The following is a 9,363-nucleotide window of genomic DNA, read 5'->3' on the forward strand; positions in this document are numbered from 1 at the left end:
CATTGTAGTTTTGTTTTGCAGATTAAAAAAAAAAAAGAAAAAATGTATTTTTAAAGTACTTGAAGTACTGTTGAGCTACTCCCAGGCATGCTCTAAATAAATTGTTTAGTTGATGACTCGATCTAATACTAGACCTTTTCCCCATGTTGTAGGCTCTTGTGTAACACAGCTCCCAAAATGGTAATTTAATAGGACTAGCCTGAGGGCAAATTTGCCATAACACGGGGCCAAGTTATTACAGTAATCAGCTAGCTCAGAAGGAACTTGAAGGAGTGAAATGCAGAAAATAAGCCTATTCTTTCAAAAGTGTAGGTGCTTATGGAACCTGTGGACCATCGCTAACATTGCTAAGCAATAAACCAAGTGATTGAATCTCAGTATGCTAAATACGTAAAATAATTTTAAGAGTTGGAGTTTTGTAACTTTGAGATTACATAGTGGAACTAGTTGGAAAAATTTTCTAACCATAGTTTACATTCTATAGGATATTCTTCTATTTCAATTACTTTGTGTCTTGAATTTTGAAATACCCTGCAAAAAATATTGAACGTTGCCTCAGTTTGATTTTTCTTGCTTGAAAAGCACAAACCCCAAGGTTTGTCAAAAATAATTAAGAATTATGAAAATTCTTTTTAAAAAAGTATAATCTAACTTATTTCCTGAGAAAGTTTGATTTCTTAACCTGTCAGTATTCTTCTAGAAACTTCCTGAGCAATAATATACTTAGGTTTTCCATGAAATGAAGAGATTTAGTTCAGGACCATTATATCTGCCATAGGCTGCTGCAGATTTCTGTATCTGGTTTTCACCCCCAACTTTTTATCTCTATTTATAGTGAAAAAAGATTGTGAATTTTATTTCTAAGAAATAAAAGATTAATACAGAATTAATTCAGGCAAAACCTGTGTAAGGATGAATATTATTAGAATATGGCACATTTATTTACATTTCAAGAACAAGTGTGATAACTAGACACCTACTATTCCAAGGAGTCTTTGTAGGAGCTGCAAGAAATACTAAAAAATATAATTTTATCCTCCGAGGGAATACACACCCCAAACAAAGTAGCCCAGTGATGGTACTGACTCTTGGTTCTGTTTGGGTTTCATGCTCAATATAAACCAACTCGTCAGTATTTTCCCCATCTACCACATAACTCTTATGGAACATGAATAAAATGTGAGTATTACCTAGATACAAGATTACTATAGGAGGACTGTTATTGCTGATAAAATTAAAAAGTCTATCATCTCTCTCATTGGAAGTGGGTAATTTCAAATTACATGCAGTTGAAGTTCACAAGTGGTGTTTAAACTGGATTTTTGTGGTGTGATCAAATGGGAGACTGTTAAAGACTCTGTTACCTGTTTCTCTTCGGCAACCAGTAGCTGGACCTGAAGCATCAAAGGTATTTGTACTCCTAAAACTAATTTCTGCAAGGGCCCTGGCTTCTCCTTATATGTCACATCTCCAGGTTAGTATTCTCTCCTTGCCCATTTCCAATTTTTAGTTAGACACTGTAGATCATACTCTCCTAGGCGATATCGTAACCCCCCCTAGGCTTTTAAACTTCAGGGAGAAGGTTACCAGGACAGAACACAGTTTCTACAATAGGGAGGGTGAAATCCTGATCCTGTGGGAATCAGCACTAAAACTTTCTTTTGCTGTAAATACTGAAAGTTCTTCAATGACAGCTGAACTTTAATTCTCTCTGAAAGATGACGTTAGCAGTAGAATATGTCAGGTTCCTGTTGACCCTAATAAGCTAGGAGAAGAAGCCAACAGCACCAGAGGTAGAAGGAGTCAAGGACCAAAGCTGTTCTCTTCATCTAATGTAACTCAAGAAAGAAAATTGTCCATGATGCCTAGCTTATGTCGGAGTCAAAATCCCCATGTTAGTGTTTCTGAGCACTGTCATGTGACTACAACAGTTGGTTACAACTGGCATGCATGAGAAGAAAAAGACAAAAAGCTGTGAAAAAACATGAAGATATATAACAAATGATAATATGAAAAAGGTAAGATTTTAAAAGGGCAAATCAAAAATAGTAAACACAATGACTCGACATTAACAGTACAAGAGAAGAAAATGTTTTTCATCATTACTTTTCAGCTTCCGTTAAGTCTTTTGTCTTGCACCTTAGATGAAGGCCAAAACCTAGAAATACTATCTAATCTAGGCAAGTCTGACAGACTTAAGAATACATGGAAGGACATGAGAGTTGTGTCTGTGTGCACTAAAAAACCTAAATATCTGAGAGTTCAGTACTCCGTTGGTTTCCTTTGTTGAGCTTAGCAGAAATGTGTGATTCAGACAAAGCAATCTATGCTATCTTAAATGCTGATCCCAGCAAAATATCAAAAATAGAAAACTACTCCCTAGTCATTAACCTTTTTCCAAAGAGCTTAAAAGTTCCTTTGCAGCTGAATTTCGAAGTGACACTTAATGTAACTGAACACAGGACAATAATGAATGCATGGTAACCCAGGAAATTAGAACAATTCATTATGAGGCACACAGTTAAGAAAGTGTTATTAATATTGGCTTACAGTGACAGCGTAATGTCGGAATAAAACATTAGCAGTCAGATCCAATATGCCTGGCTTTGCAGAGGCATTCTCCCCAATTCCCTGTGCAGCAGGGGGGAGCAGGGACTGCGGAAGGAGGGTCCTCCAGCCCAGCCAGCATGCATGCTGGTGGGGATGAGCATCAGCCCACGTGGGAGAGGAGGAGGGACTCAGACCCTGCATTTTAATTTCTTTGTGAAGGGTCAGCTCACTTTTTTATTTCAAACCGTAGCCTGAAGAGAAGACACGTCTTACCCTTCGCTAAATAGCATTCACTCAGTAAGTTCAACACCTCCCTTAGGCTCAGGCACACACATTTTCATGCCTAAGGAGAGCGAGTTCTAACCACCAGACTGCTGGAAGAGGTAAAATGGGGGCACCCTGCACATGTCATTTCATACAGTGCTGTTGTATGTAAAAGGAATAGATGATTTCTGCAGCTATAGGTAAAGGCTTTTGGTTTTATTCCTCCCTCAGCTTTTCCCTATTGTTTACCTCTAAACATTTATGTGCAAAATCTGCTGCATACTGCCAGACGTGTTTGTGTGCTTGCTGGTGGGGCTTCTGTTATGAGCTACCAATTTCTGTTCAAAACCAAGGATCTTCAATGCTTGCTCCTGAAGTGCAAGTCTGAATCCTAAACAAGCCATTAAAATTATCTGGTCATGCACTTGAACCTTCAGTGTCCACTGGGGCACTGGCAGTGCCCAGGAATCTTTCCTCCTTGTGTATTATTTTCCATGTGAATGTCTCAGCTTTGATAAAAGTGTATAATAAAGCAAGATGAAAAGGTGCAATAGCTCTTCAGGAAAGGAATCAAAATTAGAGGGAGACAGGTGCTGAATACTTGCACACAGGACAAGACTGTAAGAAGTTAATCTTAACATGGATATACTTAAAAGACTAGGAATACTTATCCATTAAACCTCATGAAATCACCATGAAGAAAGATTAGAAAAATGGCATTTCTTTCACATCCCTTCCTGCTGAATCCAGACATTGATTAAAAGAGCACGAGACACACAAATCCCACGCTCCTCCTGTTTTACTTACGGCCTGACAGCATCGGTCAGCACAGTGCTCATTTCCCGTTAGACCAAAGCTGGGTGCCTGGTCCCTTCTCTGAGCTGCCTGCGCAGTTGCTTCTCCCCGAGCAGGAGGCACAGCAACAGCCCGACCATATGGTTAAGCGGCTGCTGATTACTCTCAGGAAAATTGTTCCAAATCACTACCCATCAACTGTTCATTTTCACAAGACACAGGACTGTTGTACCTTATTGCGCAGTATGTTTGTGAGATTTTGCAAGTGTAGTTTTGTTGTTACATCTTCTGCCTTGGGAGGGACCCAGGGCTCTGCTCTCGCCTGCGGTTTCCCTTTCCCATCAGTATATTTTAATGAGCTGGAATGATTTTCTGTTGCAGAGTACCAAAGTCCCATGGCACTTGCAGTCTGGGAATTGCTGGCTTTTGTAAATGATTTCTGTTGGGCTTTTTGAGACCAGATGCTGACTATTGAAATAATGCATGATCCTAAACAAATAAAAGAAAAACTGGGAACATCCAGCCTTCACAGGAAATGGAATCAAAGATGAGCAAGCTCCAATTCTTTTCTGCTTTTTGTATTCAAAACTAATGCGTACCCATGAGATGTCTGAAGCAATCCATTCACAGTGCGTAATCTGAGGAATGAGTACCTTCATCAGGCTTCTTGCAGCCTCTGATTGCCTCAGGATCCCAGGGACACACGTTTCTCATTCAGGGCCTGTAGCACTGGACTACAAGTAGGTGAGGGCAGGTCTTTCTACCGTGCAGGTGAGACCTTTCCTTTTAAAGTCTTCCTTCCAAGGTGAAGGTGGTTCTTCCCTTTCAACAACTCAGTGATCGGGGAACTCACACAAAGTGGGGAGAAATACTTGTTCGGTGCTCTCCTCTGTCTGAGGACAGTCTAATCCAGGATTAAAGGAAAGGCCGTTAACCATAGGCAGAGGAAAGTTTTCTCTATGGGTGCATTTGATAGGACTCTTGTTGAAGCCCCACCGCTGATAAGCAAATGAGAAAAGAGGATGCTGACAGTGGAAAGGGACTTCACCACGTCCTGCTTCCATCTAAATCCTACTGAGGATCCAAAAATCTTTGTTGCTCTAAATCTGGGATGGTGCTTTTCTCATTACTTGGATAATAGAAACACTGACCATAATTGCTGGCCATTAAACAATCTCCCATAGAAGAGACAAAACCTTTCTGAAAAATACTGCTGGTTAAAAAAAAAAAAGAAAATCAGAAGTTTTCCACTGAGTCTGTTAAATTGCCTTTGGACTTTCAATCTGGTATGTGGGCTCCTTTTTCTGGCACTCTCTAACTTTTCCCTGTTTTTCCAAAACCATCTCTTAATAGTATTTTTGTGTGTAAATCATTATCTCTGTCGAGAAGCCAGAAAACCAGGATTCCCTTCTTGTTTTGAGCTGGTAGAAATTTTCAGTGAGCATGTTCTGTCAGATAATGAAGATTTGCAGAAATCCAGAAGTTCCAAGGGAATATCTCGGTTTCCATGAAATGCCAAGGGGAGCCTTTCCTGCCAGCCTGTTCCCCACCTCCATAAGTCCTGGCAGCCTGTAGGTGTCACCTTTCCGGCCTTCCAGTTTTGGAGGCACCAAAAGCCCCTGCTGTGACAGTGCTTTGATGGTTTCAAAGAGAACAAATGCACCTTCTGGTCCCGAAATGATGTTTTTGGAAAAATATCTTCCTGGGAGCTGGTGAGCTCTAATCATACAGTACCTCATTCGCACTCATATGTTTCCTCAGCAAGTCTGCAAACATTAGCTCTGTTGCACAGACTTCTGTTCCCAGTACCTGTATTTCCCCTTATTTCCCTTTATTTCTCCATGGGAACTAGAGAGGGATGAGATGTGCTTTGCTGGAGGATTCAGTGTTTTCTAACACCAGACGGACAGTGAGAAATCTGGTGTCTGAAAGGGAATATGGTCCACTGGGCACCAACTCTTCCATCCACTCCTCAAGACTCTGCTTTGTCCTGCCCTGGGAGACCCACTTTCATCCCAGGTCTCTCCCTGCCCTTGCTCCTTGTGCTCCTCTCCTTCTCACTTACTCGTCCCTGGGCTCCTTCATCTGTGCTGCCTCTCCCCACCTGAGGTCTGCCAGCAGTCCCAGGCTCCCGGTCTTGCCCAGCTCTTGGCTGTGTCCCAACCCTAATCTCCAGCCTAGTCTCCTCGTGTAATCTCAGACTGTAGCCTTTTCCGTGGTTTTCTCTTCCTCTTTTTCCAAACTCAGCTTTTCTGCCCAGGCATTTTCAGTTCTTCTTCTGCTTCACCACCGCCACCTTTGCTCCTTCTCCTCCATGGGTACTGGTCCAGCTCTCTTTGTTCCCAAACACAATGCATCAGCATTGTGAACCACATACCAAAGAAGGTTTTGATATCACACACCATTTTGGTTTTAGGTTTCTTAGCATTTTACTGAATTTGATGCAACACACTAGTGGGTCTTGTTATCACAGAGAGGATCAAGCACTCTGTGACCTGTGCCCCTTCTGCCCAAACTACTGGCAGCAGCTTGGTTTTAATTAGGTATAAAATCTATCACAGGAATAGGATAAACTGGGATCCTGAGAGGTGCTTGTGGCTGAGGCTGTAGAGCACTTGGCTTTGATTTTACCCGACTCTTTAGACAGCATGAACTTGGGATTATGCTCAGGTGCCATGTGTGTTTGGACTGTGCCTTTGCAGAGAAGCCCAAACTTTCAGCTGTGGTGATTTCTTTGCATCAGTTTGTAGCTGTGAAGTGGGGACAGCAAGTGAGAAAGGCGTTAGAGATGAAGGCAGCTTCTTTAAAGGTGAGTAAAGCAAAATATAGTTCTCTACCTTCATTCTCAGAAAGGGGGGAATGGAGAAAGCTAAAATTCTCTTAAAAATAAATCAACTTGAGCCATATACCAGACTTGGATAGAATATTAATCAGTGAGTGGTTAAAATTAGAGAAAGAATTAAGCTACGGGAAATATGAAGTGGTAGGCAAGGGACCAAAACCTACTTCCAGTATAAATGATGTTTGTCTATGCATCTGTTTGTGTTTAGTAGTAAGCAAAAGACTTGACTTTTTCATTATTGGCCACCTTTCCTTTAGATGGATTGTGGAGAGGGACTCCATTCTGCACTTTTCTAGTAGACACTGATGGCTATTCAACAAGGTTAATATCAGTCATGATAATTACCACCAACATGTCAGAAGAAAACATTCTGATCCATTTCTGTTCAGCAGCTTTTACCTTTTACCTTGAAAGTAAAAGAAAATACTTCAGCTGACACTTGCTTTTATGTTGCTGCTTTGATCTTCCAATGGAAATGGCACTATCATAGCACTAGTATCTTCCCTTGCATCCTTTACATTGAAGAGACCTTTTCAGGTAACATGATTTCTTGATAAAAGAGCAAGGGACATAGTGCTCCTTACTTTGGGCCCACCGCACATTCCTCTCTTTCCTCTACATTTTGTTGTTGATGGACTACCTTACAGGCTGGCTGAATGGTGTTCACTTACCAATTTGTTTTTGCAGCAAATGGAATGAATTTTCTTAGCCTTATGTGCCCATCTTCCTCTGTGATACACACTTCTGTCCTTTTGGCAAAATAAAATTCTGCATGACTGTTAATGAAGAGCTCTTGCCAATTGCATTTTGTGTTAAAAACACATTTCCCCTCTCACCCCACCCACTATGCCAAATTCTTCATGCAACAAAAGGGATCATTCAACGCAGTTGTGTTTTGAATAATGTAAATTCAAAAGCAAGCCTCATTTCTAGTATGTCTTAAAACCGGGAAATAGATGTTTTTAAATGTGCTTTCATAAAATGGTTGGACTTTCCTATAAAAATATTTGTCATCTAAGAAACAGTATAGTGAAAGACAAAAACCAAAACATACGGACATTAAGATTTGTTGGAGCAAAAAATTTTCTTCCAACCAATGTGGAAAAATATGCCTGGTATACATCAAAGCTAACACTGAAATGGAATTCATTCTCACTTTAAAAAGATGGAACTGAGCAGCATTCCAGTCTCTCAGGATCCTGGATTACAGTTTTAACACTTTCATATGAACACTGATTAGAGAGCAATACCTTTTTGTCCTGTAGCTGATCTTGAGAGCAAGTAATATAGATGTGGAACTTTAACAGCATACATTTATAGTTTTTTTGAATTGTATGTTGAGTGTACTGCATGCATTGTGCTCTTCTTTACAGTCCTCTATATAATGCTATCTTGTTTTCTTTCATAGCTTTTTTCCTCCCTAGTTGAAGATTTGTGAGATGGTCATGTTAATCTTGAATTCTCCAGAGACTGGGATAAGAGAGAGACGTGTTTCTTTCTACTCTCTGGCCAGTCTCCTGGAAGGATGTATTTTAAGCTCCCTGGCTGTGGAAGGTCTCAAACTCAAGTTTTCCATTTTCTGGATGAATTTTCTCAGTCTTAAGCTGTCACAGGTATTGCTAGTCTAGGAGTATACTATCTCTAGGACAGCTGTAGATCTGAGCTGGATGGAGGCCCCATTGCCTCAAGAGAGGTAGGACTTTTAGGCATACCCCAGTGCTTAGGACATTTTACTGGTGAGCTCTGTACGTCTGACACAGCTGCTCGGGTCCCTGAGGTGCCTGTGAGGTCTCCCTGTGAAGTAAAAGAAAAGAGTAAGCTCTAAGCACGCGGTTCTGGATTTCCCTGGGCTCTGTGATTCAGGCATCTAATATTCAGCATTTGAATATTTTAGCCACTCAAGTCCCTTGTTAGAGCTACCTCATAATTCTGGATCCAGAAGATTCAGAAGATACAGCTGAGCCTGGGGCCAGGAAGGACTGCCAAAGACGTGATTTCGTATCTTCATGGCAGAAATGGCATCCATTATGATTAAAGAAGACCTTTCTTTGAAATACAAATAATTACTGTCACTAAATCTAATAAAAAGTTGATTTTACTTGAAGATAAGATTGGGTGGGAAGTGTCAGTTTAGAGTTAAGCTGAAATTATTGAGAGAGGAAGGGGGGCTTCAACACATGGGCATTGAAAGTAGGAAAAAATGGAGAGGTGCAGAGGGGAAGTCCAAAAAGCTTCAGAAAATTTTGATGGAAACAGACAGAAATTTATCTGTCTATAATAGCTCATGATAGCATGAGAGAAAGCCCATCACATGCAAGCTTGTTGCAAAACAACTTTCCCTATTAATACAGTACATCCAGGTAACAATATCCAGCAGATATGGCTGGAGCAACACAAATATGGTTAAATATTTGTTTTATGCCTAGTCTTGCCTTGTTATGTCAAGGAATGCAGCCTTATTCAGGAAGACACAAGATTTAACAACAAAATATTATCAGATTCCAAATATTGGGCCAGAGTGTTTTTCTGTCTCCTAGAAGCACTCCCTTCTCTCCAGCCTACTCTAAATCCATTTCTGTCTTTTCTGGCAGGAAATCTGCAGATCTCAAATCCCTGGAGAGACAGCAAGAAAGATTTTATTTTCGAACATGCTTGCAGATGTGGCTGCATTGTATCTCATTATATTTAAGCACATGATTAAGCGCGTGATAAGTTCATGAGAGGCAGGTCCTGCTTGACTGTGGATGTGTCTACCTGGACTTCAGTAAGGCCTTTGACACCGTCTCCCACAGCATTCTCCTAGAGAAGCTGGCGGCTCACGGCTTAGACAGGTGTACTCTGCGCTGGGTCAAAAACTGGCTGGACGGCTGGGCCCAGAGAGTTGTGGTGAATGGAGTTCAATCCAGTTGGCG

This window comes from Aptenodytes forsteri, unplaced genomic scaffold, assembly GCF_000699145.1.
Source record: "Aptenodytes forsteri isolate BGI_AS27 unplaced genomic scaffold, ASM69914v1 Scaffold111, whole genome shotgun sequence".
Taxonomy (NCBI): Eukaryota; Metazoa; Chordata; class Aves; order Sphenisciformes; family Spheniscidae; genus Aptenodytes; species Aptenodytes forsteri.